Source organism: Capsicum annuum, chromosome 3 (assembly GCF_002878395.1).
Source record: "Capsicum annuum cultivar UCD-10X-F1 chromosome 3, UCD10Xv1.1, whole genome shotgun sequence".
NCBI lineage: Eukaryota > Viridiplantae > Streptophyta > Magnoliopsida > Solanales > Solanaceae > Capsicum > Capsicum annuum.
The window spans coordinates 67,320,151-67,329,525 of NC_061113.1; the positions used below are offsets into that span (position 1 = coordinate 67,320,151).

The 9,375-nt window shown below is 37.7% G+C and overlaps 1 non-coding gene across 1 annotated transcript; it reads right to left on the bottom strand.

The window, feature by feature from the left end:
* Nucleotides 1-7,639: 7,639 nt before the first annotated feature.
* On the bottom strand, nucleotides 7,640-7,745 carry LOC124897382. The gene has a single exon (XR_007054104.1). It is a non-coding gene; the product is annotated as a small nucleolar RNA R71 (small nucleolar RNA).
* Nucleotides 7,746-9,375: the final 1,630 nt, after the last annotated feature.

Genomic DNA, 9,375 nt, shown 5'->3' on the forward strand with positions numbered 1-9,375 from the left:
GTGCCAACTTTTCTTTGATTGAATGCCACTGATAGTTGACTCATTTGTTGTTCCAGCTATTTTATTAAAGTGAAATATGAGTCAACCAATTGATTTATTAAGGACAAATCATTTTTTACCTCAGTTACTCCCCTGTTGGTTGCCTCCACTTCTTTGAATAGCTTAGCCATCATATCCTCTATGGACATCTTCCCAGAGCTAGGTGCAGCAGCTTCACGATTTCCAGGAGGGACATACAAACAGCTCCTGTCATTCTTATTCTTCCAATTCCCTTGGTCTCGGTCCTTGTATCCAGATTTTTCATAATAGTTCTGACCTTGGTTTCCTTGGACATTGCCTCGGAAACCCCTCTGATTATTTCAAGTAATTTGCTTCCTCCTTAGAATCGGAGTCATCTCTTTCCTATGATACAACAGCCTTGACCTTTTCTGTCTTCCCTAATAATAAATGCTTGGTAAGAAGGTCCATCTGCATTTTCATATGAGCCATATCCTGTTCACGTTCCTCTTTTCTTCGTCTTTGTTCTGCCATTATGCCAATAGATACAGTAGAGCTTGCTACCTCAGAATCCCTAGTATGCCAAGCTCTACTCTGCTTTTTCATACGATCTAGCATATCACATGCCTCAATAAAATTAAGGTCTATGAATGACCCACCCGCAACATTATCTACCACTGGCTTAGTCACCTAGTTCAAAGCCCTATATAATATTTCCATCAAGTGGACATTGGTCATCTGATGATTTGGGCACCGCATAAGCTTCTTCTTGAATCTCTCCCATATCTCGCGGAGAGCTTCAGTTAGAAGCTGTCTGAAATTACTTATATCATCTCTTAATTGTGCTCTCTCCGATGGCGGAAAGAATCTTTCTAGGAAAGCTTCTTTCAGTTGCCTCCAATTGGTAATAGAGTCAGGATTTAGCCCGTTTAACCATAGAGTTACCTCTCCAGATAGAGACAATGGAAATAAGCGCACTCGGATCGCATTCTGTCTAACCCCTGGATTGTCAAATGATTTGCATGTTGAGATAAAATTAATCAGATGCATATTCGGATCATCGCCTGCAAGTCCACCAAATAACCCTTTGAGTTGCAATAGCTCGATCATGGTGCTAGTAATATTAAACTTGGCTTCGGGTGCCAAGGGCGGAGGAATAATAGCCCCTGTGGCACCAGTCCCATCCAAGTCGTCATCATCATCATCAAAAACAACTTGCACAGCTCGGCGTTCAGGTCTCATTCTAGCTTGACGATCTCTGTTGACATTTCTGTTCACTGGTACAGCCACATCATCTGCACGCCTTGGATTTAATAACTCATTATCACCCAGGTCCTCATCATCAAGATTTGGTACCCGACCTGGGTAATCAGCATTCTGTTGATTTACTTGTGCAGCTGCCAATGCAGCTAATCTAGCCTGCTTCTGTTGAGTAGCTATCCTTTCATGGTCTCGTTGCACATCCATTCTGCCAATAAGATGTGGTTCAGGATTTATAGGTAATAATGGCTGACCAGATCTCTGTGTATTTGGCATGCAATCCACTAAACCTGAACAAAACAAAAACAACAAACAAAAAGTAAAATTTGAGAATCTTTGACCAAATGGTCTATTAACTATCACAAACTTAGTTGACAACCGTATTCCTCGGTAACAGCACCAAAATTTGATACGCCTAAATTACAACTCTCGTTAGAAAGTGTAAGCGGTCGCTGTCAAATATAGAACCCAACTGGGTTGGGTGTCGAATCCCACAGGGAATACTATGATCACTAAGTATTGTGATTATTATTAGACTGTTGATCAAAGGTTCCAAGGTAAGGGGGGTTTCGGTTTAGATGCACAATACTATTATCAGTGTAACGATGAGATGATATGTGTAATTATATTTGATCACAGAGAATGACAAGTTAGGGTTATGTCCACCTTGTAGCTTCTACTTCTCTATTAACTATGAGTAATATGGATTTTATACATTCATGCACTTATAGAGAGATATAATTCTAATCCAAGTGTTTTTCAACCATCAAGGATTTATTCACCTTAGTTCTCTCGAATCCAAAGTGTACAACCAATTATACGAACTCTCCAAGAAGTTAATCCTGCTAGGGCATTAACGTGTAAAATAGAGGTTGGAAACCCTATTTTCTCGTCACACTCTCTTTTCCAAATAGTAACTTTTCTATCGAACAAGTTATTGCTATAATGGCGCATTTCCTATGTTTGCAACCACGAGAATTCAATCAAAATGAAGAGAGTAATGATATAAGTGGCGTGACACATCATAAATTCAAAAACCCATAGCAATAGAGAGTATACTACAAGGTTTCCATAACCCTAACAAATAAGCTTAGCTACTCATGAATAAAACAGAAATCAACATAGAAATATTCATCATACCAAAACTTAGAACGATCTTGGTGATGAAGATGACTAGCGAAATTAAGAGAGAAACACGTTTCTCTCTCTCTTTCCTCAAGCTACGCTGCTTTTCTTGTCTTCAAAATAATACAGAATCTGAATAATGAACTAAAAATTCAGCAATCATGCTTTTAATAACATCCTTCTCTAATAAATTTCTACTGCATCCTTAACTATTTAAAAATATTGAGTTTGCCCGGGAAAAAGTTCCCATGTGTCACATTCAGTCCAAGAGCTGCTTTCCTTTTTATGTGAAGTTTTCCTTTGCTGTCCGCAGGTCCCCAAAGTGCTTAAATCTTCCTCATTAGTACCTGAAAAGCATGCTAATCACATAGGTCAGCTCACTTAACTAAAAATAGACTAAAAGTGCAAGACTTATGTATTTTATTCTCAAAACTTAGCTAAAACATGGGTAAGTTATGGTGCTTAGATGTATAAATACGCCCAACATCAGCATGGACGTGAGCAACTTTGTAATGAAACTTTTTCTCTTTCTATGACTCTAGAAATTGACTTAGGAAAATTATTTGTCTCGAGTTGGAGGAATAATTGAACCCCCTGGATGAGATTCACATGCCATATGTGGGAGCATATTTGTATATATCTCATGTGTACTTGTACCATCTAGAACTTGTCCCATTAGTCTTTCACGGCTAAATTTTTATTGTATTTGGTTGGTAAAATGATCTTAGGCCATTCTTCTGATATTGGAAGCCCACTTTAGCCTAGAAAGTTTACCAATACATAGATATAATCTTTAGCCAATTTTGATCCTTTGGACTTTTCATTGGGAAACACATTACAAGCCGTGGCCTTTTTATTATCCCTCTCTTGAACCCTATCCTCTTTGATCTTAAGAATGCAATTTGAGGCTAAAAGCGTAAGTTGGGGGTGGTGAAAGTTGAAAGAGGTGTCGTTGGGCCACAAAGTCATAAGAAAGTATCAACATGCTTAAGAAAATAAAGCAAAATGATTATAAAAAAGAAATGGTCCAACAAAGGTAAAAAAATTTAGAGAATTATGCACAAAAAAGGAAAGAGACAAGTGGAAAGAAAGTGGGAAAACCAAGAAAGACAATGTAGGCACAATAGTGAAAGAAAAGAAGTGGCCTAATATCAAAATTGAAAAGAATGTGTTGCAGAAGTTCAAAAGGGGTTTAGCCTTGTTGTCCTAAATTGATATCCTACCCTACACTAAACCTACATTACAATCTCAAAAAGTCCTTCGTGATTCCCAACCAAATATGATCATTGTAGTGGAGATTAAAATAGGGGAAAGCCTATAGCATGGTACTTGTTAGCATAGAGAGTTCTTGAGAGAGAGAGTGTGTTTGCACTTAAATTCCTTATTGCATAGTTGATAGCTAGGTATGTGAAATCTTTTTTTTATGATAAGGCATGTGATCAAGTTGAGGTGGGTGATTCTGTCACCTTCCGAATAATAAGACAAAAGGAAGTATAATGTGGTTGAGGTTAAGAAGTTAGTCATTTATAGAGTATTTGTAGTTGTCACATGGTTGCTCTTTAAAGTCTATTGCATCCTTCAATATTCTATTTTACGTTGAGGGAGTAGTCAAAGTCATTTTGCCCATATGTGAAGAGCTTTTTGTGGTAGTAATCAAGTCAAAGTCATCATGATCATTGGGTAATAGAATGTGGGCATACATATAAATTTGTATTATGATAAGGGGTGGGGTTGCTTGAGGACAAGTAAGGGTTTAAGTTGGGGGTGTTGAGGAGTGGTGATTTTACCACTCATTTGCACACAACTTTTGTGAGAACTACCAAGTTCTGTATAAACAAATGAGACATAATCATGATTTAATGCACTAATATTCATAGTTTGCAGGCATAGAGTTGGTGAGATGAAAAGATGTGGATTGTAGCTAAAAGAGATCAAGTGTAAGAAAAGAAGTGAAACTGAAGACCTGGAGCATTCATCAGCCCTAGTGCCTTAATTTTGGGCCAACGGCTGTGGTCACGATCATTCAAGATGGTTAATAAAATGCGATCGCAAAACTCTACTGTGGTCATATTGGTCGCAGTCGCGGACAAGCCCATGCAGTTGCGCCTAAGCTAAATAGAGTGTGCACACCATGCGTTTGATATATCTCCCAAATGAGTATTCAATAGTGGGTTTTTCATTCAAAAGGGCATAATCTAGCACGTAAAAGCCTTGTTCACTGGTCTTAATATGAATCCATATTGTAGAACATGCTAGTGGTCTAAAAATTTGGAAATGTTGAACATGGAAAGCAAGTAGGAATTGGTCTCAATTATAGTGATTGTGGTCATTGGACTGTAATTGTATCAGCATAGTTGCGGTTATGGCCTATGATCATGGTAATTGAGGGTAATTTCCTGCTATGCCAAAAATCCTGCACTCTAAATTTTTAACCAAACAAACCAAGTGTCATCCAATGAGCTTTAGTGAATAATGTGGCATAGTTTGTGTATAAAAATGTCATATATTAACACCATGTGTTCTTAGTGATTTCAGGACAATCTTATAGACAAGTATGATCACATCCGATTTATGGAACCCGAGTACCACACTTACTACTTAGTGAAATTTTGAGGACAAAGTTGCTTCTGGAGATAGGAATTTTCTTGGACAATGTGCTAGAAAATCTTTCGGCATTTCACGACATGCTTGAAGCCACAGGGTGGCGGTGTTTTGACCGGATCTATGCAATAAAAATGAGAAATGGTTTCATGAATTCTATGCCAACATTAGCAAAGTTTCTTTCTCGGATCCATCCAACATAACTATTATGATCCGGGGAAAATGGTGCACTTTAGGGAAAAATAAATGAATGATGGGCTCACACATGCAGACATGGGGGAATTCAAAGCAAAAGGATGTAATCCGAGAAGTTAGTTGTCGGAAAGATTGTGTCCCGAAAAGAAAGTCTCATGGATGAAAACAAAAAGCAACATCTCCATGAATGACTTTACTTTTGAGGTTCGAATTTGGTTGCACATTATATGTAGCCGAGTCTCCCTTTTGACCCACATGACAGTAGTCCCAGATATGTGTGCTCGAATGTTTGCTTTTCTTTTAGATGACATTCCTTTGGATGTTTGTCAGCTCGTGGTCAAAATTATTTTGCCTATGTGTGAAGAGCTTTTTGTGGTAATAGTCAAGCTAAAGTCATACTGATCATTGGGTAATTGAATATGGGCATACATGTGAAATTATCTAATGATAAGAGGTGGTGTTACTTGAGGACAAGCAAGGGTTTAAGTTATGGGTGTTGATGAGTAGTGATTTTACCACTCATTTTGCACTTAAATTTCGTGCACACTACGAAGTTTTGTTTAAATAAGTTAGACATAATCGTGATTTAATGAACTAATATCCATATTTTGCAGGCATAGAGTTGGTGAGATAAAAAGATGTGGACTGAAGCTAAAAGAGATCAAGTGTAAGCAAACAAGTGCATCTAAAGACCTGGAGTACTCATCAATCCCCAGTTACTATGATCAGGGGAAAAAGGCCGTGTTTGCGGTCAGTCAAGATAGTTAATAGAACACGATCATAAAACTATACTGCAGTCACATTGGCCGCGGTCGCAGAAAACTCCATACGATTGCGGCTAAGCGGGAATGTTTCCTAGGGCAGTTTTGTATTTTTCTCTTGGCCGAATCCCAATCCTTATATAGGCAAAAACCCTTTCTTCTTTGGGTTTGCTTACCTCAAAGATATTTTTTAATTTGAAACAAGAACCCTAATTGGTCAAGATTATAACTAATTTTGGAGACTTGAATTCATAGTGTTTTTTGAAGAATGGATGCTTTGGATAATCCTTATGGTATATCTTTATCTGCTTTATTTATGAGTGGATAAGTAATTTAGTCTTGGGATTTTGTTTAACTAAATTGTATTTGTGTGTTGGTGTAGATATGTTTACATGATTTCTTATTGTTGAGTATGGATTTCACCATTGCTTGAGTTTAATAGTTGGAATTTTGTGGGTGAGAACCCCATATCTCTAAATGGGTTTGATGGGTGAAAAATCAAAACTCTAGAAACCTTCATCATCCTTGAAAGAGGGGTGAACGTGAACCCATGGGAACCCATAGCATCCTTGAAAAAGGGCCATAGGGGGACAAGGCAATGGTGGACAATTAAGTATGTGGTTTAATACCTTTTGAAATATAGAAATAATTGTAAATGTAGTGTAGGTTATGTCATGGGCATCTTCATAGAAATAGGGATGCCCGATTGAGGTATTGGGTGACTATGAATGGCACACTTGTTAGGTGCTCGAAAGAGACAATTGGTGAAATCTTTGAGGTTTAGTAAAAAATAGTCGCAAAAACTTTTGACCTAGCCTATCTCTCACTTAATAACTAGATATCATGATGAACCATATCTAACCTACACACTTTATACCTTTAGGAAGACATAATCTTAAGATTCTCACCAAACTTGATTTTTAACCCAAAAGTGTCATTATAGCTTGTTGTAACTCAAAAATTTATACAAACCAAATCCCACCACTTTTATTATATGTTGTCTTTGCTTGCATTCTTGTTATCATTTTTGTAATTAGAGCATCCATAGGATATGAATTTTATATTTCACTCCTTGTGGATTCGACCCCAACGTGAATTGGGATATTGAAAATAACCGCCTTACCTCTTTAATATGGGATTAAGTTGTGAGTTATCAAAATAGTGCCGTTACCAAGGGTGGAATATAGATTTCACTTGTGCAGTATGATTTTTACTTGGGTATATCTAGGGTGGTGTGATTTACTTTCTTTGTTTTTTTTTAAATTTTTTTAGGTGATCGTAGTTTTAACTCAATAATGAGTGACAACGCTAGTAACTTGGGGACCTTTAATGTTCCTCTCATGATGAGGAACAACTCAATAATGCAGGACAAATGAGTGCAATTTGTATCCCACCAAATAGTGGGAATAGAGTTTTCCATGTAACTAGTGTTATGTCATACATGTTACAAATGAAGGGGCTATATGGTTATCAAGCATATGAGGACCCCAATGGTCACTTAAAGAATTTTTTAGAGGTGTGTGCACGTTTTAACATCTCACACATCACTCAGGAGTCCATTCATCTTCACTTTTTCCTGTTCTCTTTAATAGGCGAGACAGTCTCGTGGCTCTTTTCACTCTCACCCGGTTTAATCACTACTTAGGAAGAGCTTACCATGGTTTTTATTGATCAATACTTCCCACCATCCAAAACACTCCAAATGCAGGATGAGATCATAAATTTTAGGTAATTGAGTGGGGAACCATTATTTGAAGCATGGGAAAGATTCAACGAAAAATTGGCAAATTGTCCAAACCATGAGGTCTCAGAGAAGATGCTTCTCCATATATTCTACTGGGACCTTGATCTTCTTAACAAAACCATGGTGGACAATGCGGTAGGAGGTTCCCTAGTGAAGATGACCTGCCATGCAGAAATTTAATTGTTAGAAAAGGTGACAAAGCAAAATTGGGGTTGGCATACCCGAGATACCAAAGTTACCAAAAGCTCTCCCTCTACATCTGTGGTTAATATAGAATAAAGAAAGCGTGATGAGGAAAGAGAAGAGAGCATGAAAAAGATGATAAGCCAACTTGAGATCTTGACAAAGTATGTTATGGGTGCACCCGCAAAAGCGGCAAACACCATAGCATCTAAGGCCTATGAGGATGATGAGAAGTCCAAGAAGTTGGATGAGGAGATCCAGTATTTAGCAAACTATTCGATGTGTTCTCACCTCGCCTATCAAAGGCAATGTGGGAATCAAGGTTGGATGGACCATGAGAGTGATAGGTTTAGAGGAATAGAGAGCGTGATTATGACCTCTATGTTCCCCCAAAGATCTAGCTAAGAATAAAGAGTTATGATCCATTAACCTTAAAAAGTTCAAGATCGAGGATGTTTTGGCCTGAATTTTAAATAGGGTAGAAGGTATGAGAAAGATGGTCCATGAATTCAAAGGTAACTTTTCTCAAATCTCTCAAACCGTAGTGGCTTACTTCACCTCCATCAAGAAATTGGAGACCTAAATTGGGAAAATCTCCACACAATTAAATGCTAGGGTTATAGGTGGACTCCCTAGTGACACGATTGCTAATCCAAAGAATGATGATCAAGTCCTAGCAATTTTCATTAGGAGTGAGACAACACTAGATGAGCACTTGAAAGGAAACTTGAGTGGGAAGATGCCTAAGGCAATCCAAAGGAGGTGTTACCACAAATTCAAGAAGAAAGAGATAAGAAAGTGATGATAGGCGAAATTACGCGCCTATATCAATATATTTTGCCCATATTTTAGCCTAGTTTCGAGAACTAATTATCTATTTTGTACACTTTTAGTCCTTTTTCCTGTAAATGAGCTAACAAATGTGATTAGGAAAGTTTCAGGTATAAATGATGCAAAATACAGCAATTTATGGCTTACTTGACGCAAAAGAAAGCTCACAAACGAGATGGAAAGGAGCTGGACGCATAAAGGACTAAATCTGCTGCATGGAAAATCTGTCCCGGGCTAAAACAGCATTTCTGAAGACTTTGGGACTTACAGACACAAAGCTGGATTTTTGCCATAATACATTAACCTAGTGCAATTAGGTTATGTGTTTCATCATTCTATTTGGATTATAATTTTGTAACCTTACCCTAGTACAATTGGGTCAAGGATTTCATTAGTATATTAGGATTTGGTTATTTATTTTATTAGTTTAGTAGGAGTAGGATAGGAGTATTATAAATACCCTATCATGTTAGAGATTTTAAAGGGGGAGACATTCTGACAATTCATTCATCTCCTTACAATTAAGACATCTTCCTACAACCCATTCTCAATTCTTCATTCTTCTACTCTTAAATTCCACAACAAGAGAATCGTTACTTGCTACGGAATCACTAAAACCACACGCCAAACACCTACTATTCACGCCATCCACCATGCAAAGCGTGATATCCTTCGCAT